We start from the raw sequence: 3,309 nt of genomic DNA on the forward strand, positions 1-3,309 counted from the left end.
TTGTGTGTGTGTGTGTGTGTGTGTGTATGTGTAAGAGTAAGAATGTGTGATTATTTGAACAAGTACAATAGACAGGAATCAAACAAGAACGCCTAAGAAACACTGTCATGTACTAAAGATCGTACATAACAAGATTGTTCATTCAGCCAAAAAAGTGTCCACGGAAGTACCCTCATTGTTTCAGATGACGCTGCAGTCCTTGTTTTGAAGCTCTCTTTCGTTTCTCCAGAAGAATAGGAATAGCAGTTTGTTAGTTTCACTTTTATTGTTTTTCACACAAGTAGGGTAACTCTGTTCGCAAAGCTCGCGCTTTTTCGAAGAGGGCGCCACCGAATTCTGAGGACACTTTTTTTAACCCCATCCGTACGCCTGGGGTCATTTTGTACCCCAGGGGTTGTATTCTTCACATTTTAGATTATTTCTAGTTCGTATATCTCTTTGAAACTTTCAGTATTTCTCAAAAAAATCATTTTGACAGACTACATAAGACGTCTCGACACTGGACCATGCGATTGGCAACATAATAATTATTATTTTACCCTGGCAGAGCCTTTAACGCAGCTTTTTTAGAAGCAGTCGACAGCCATTTTACAGGCGCAAAAATACTAAAATAATATAATGTACTGACAAGACATCCCACTGTCCCTGCCGAGTCCATTATCTCATGTTTGAAGTGGGAAAATGTGTGAAAAAATTAATGTTTTACCAAGAACGAGGTAACGGGACCAAGAACAGGTTTTGAGCATGTCACTGCAAGGTTGCAAGCCCAGCAGCGTAACCACTTCACCTTTCGATACTACAATTTAAAGACGCTTCAGCTGACGAAAAAAAATAGAGGTAAGCTATGGAGAAAAAAAACTCCTGATAAAACTGGCTCAAGACCTTTCGAAAACAATTTTTTTTTAAATTGTAAGCCTCAGCTTTTTCTACAAATGCTGACATGACATACAATGCATACAATGTAGTAACAAAATATGTGTCCATCATTAGTTGACAGACTTCCAACAAACATTACAGTAATCCAAGTCTGAGGAACCATCTAAACAATTAGCTCTGCTACTTGGTTGCTAGGCTATACGCCCTTATCCATAGAACGATACCATTACATCGGTGCTGCTGGCAATGGACAGGCAGACTTGCCGAAAGAACCAGGATATTGCAGGAGGACCAAGCTCCAACAAAACAAGCTCCATCAATGTCAAAATGTAAATGTATGTGACTCAGGTTTTTTGTGGTGATGTTGGGTTTTTTTAATTGGGGGGGGGGGGTGCTCTCCTACTAAAGAAGGCAATTTAAGGACACACAGTACAGTACATACTTGACACTCGTCGGGGCACCGAGTTGGCTACAAATATTCTGAGAACGACGAAAAGATTGTTTAATTTCCACTTTGAACTTCCCTCTGCAGAACAGGCTGGAAACCTACTGCATCACAGCGGCCAGAAATAGAGAGTCCAGTGTTAAAATATTCTACTCGAATGTCCCCCAAAAGAATGGTGTTTTAAGAACTCACCAGGGAAGTTCAAGTGTCCATAAGGACAATCCCATGAAAACCCTATAAGCACTCTAAATGACGAACACTGTGTAAAAAGCTAAAAGGGAAAACAAGAAATAGCGAAAGGAAGGAATGAAAATTGAATGTGAAACCAGGAACTAAGAAAAGTGAGAGGACAATAAAATCCAAGAAACAGCCACTGAAGGGATGAAAAGAAAGTGGGTGGAATGGTGAGCGGGGGAGGGGGGGGGTGATAGAGGAGTGAACAAGAATAAAATGCTAGATTGATTGAGAATTCAAAACAATGAAGGAGCAAAAATTGATTAAATATCGGCTTTTGATCAATTTGAAGTCTATGCCCACGGCCCGCGAGTCGCGAGAGATAATTGATATTTCCCAATAAAGGCTTCGCATATCAGTGACGAGTTAAATTCACGAGATGTGCTTAATGTTTACTAGATCTACATTTTATTACTATCCGCTGCAAAATTCGTCCGTTTTGCTGCACTGGAAAGACCAATGGGAGGGCTGTGCTCCGCAATGGGAGAACTAGCTACAGAACTGCCGAGAAACTTCACTGCAAGGACAATCAGCTATCAAACGAAGCTCCACTCAAGTTCATCAATTTCTATAAAAAGAACTCGCAAGAAGAACGAAAGTAGACTAATCAGTGATCAGAGCATCATGTATGGATTCAACATTAATCCCTGACATGGAAGGGTCCTGCTTAATTTAGCCACTATTGCTCTACGGAATTAGTTCCAGTTACGTTACATGGTCATTGAACCCACATTGACCTTTGACTACCTCCACCCCCACCCACGCCCATTTCTAACGCGTATTTACCACAGTTGTTGTGTCCTTTGAAATTACTTTCAGTATGAGAGACAGTGCTCATGTCCCTCGATAAAGTTTTTTGCTGAATAAAAGTTCCAATAGGCGCCACAGGCAAATCAATTTATAAAAAACAAAGTGTTAAAATATTTAGCTGTGTAACCTACTAAGACGCCTCGGTGCGAGTCTGTTGTATTTGCAATACGCTTTCCTGTCCATCTCCACCTAGCTAAAGCCACTCTCGCTGGGAAGGGGGTCCGCAGCTGAACGATAATGCTGTAATTCTATTTGTAAATCCATTTGGAAGATCTATTAACATATTGCTTTGATAATCTAGAACAATTTGACAAAGATACGTCAAGCCTGCTTGTTCTGTGAGTTCATCATTAAAATTTGCTGATTATACTACTTTGTCTTCTCCATGGTTATCCATGAATAGGAAACAGAATAACAAAATTTGCTATGAACATACGAATCAAAACTCAACTTCAGCCCAGTGACATTCAAAAGAATAATGAGTTTTTCTGTAAACACAAACACAGAAGCAAACACCTGAACTGAAAACTTGGCAGGCTTAGCAAACTAAGTTTTCTTACTATTGCAGGAATTCAAAGCTGTCTTAGACTTCGAACTATACCATAGCCTCAACATGCTTATAAATGCTTATGATTGTTTAGGAAGCCCTGAAAGGTAGAGCCTTTAGGGCGAGGGGAAATGCCCAGTCATGTGCGCGTGTGTGTGTGCGTATGTGTGTGTTTGTTTGTGTATGTGTGTGTGTGTGCATGCGTGCATGTGTGCGTGTGTGTGTGAGTGTGTGTGCGCGTGTGTGTATGTGCATATGTGTGTACGTGTCTGAGTGTGTGAGTATGTGTATATGTGTGTGCGTGCATGCATGCATGCATGTGTGCGAGTGTGTGTGTGAGTGTGTATGTGTGTGTGTGTGTGTGTGTGTGTGTGTGTGTGTGTGTGTGTGTGTGTGT

This window comes from Aplysia californica, unplaced genomic scaffold (assembly GCF_000002075.1).
Source record: "Aplysia californica isolate F4 #8 unplaced genomic scaffold, AplCal3.0 scaffold00701, whole genome shotgun sequence".
NCBI lineage: Eukaryota > Metazoa > Mollusca > Gastropoda > Aplysiida > Aplysiidae > Aplysia > Aplysia californica.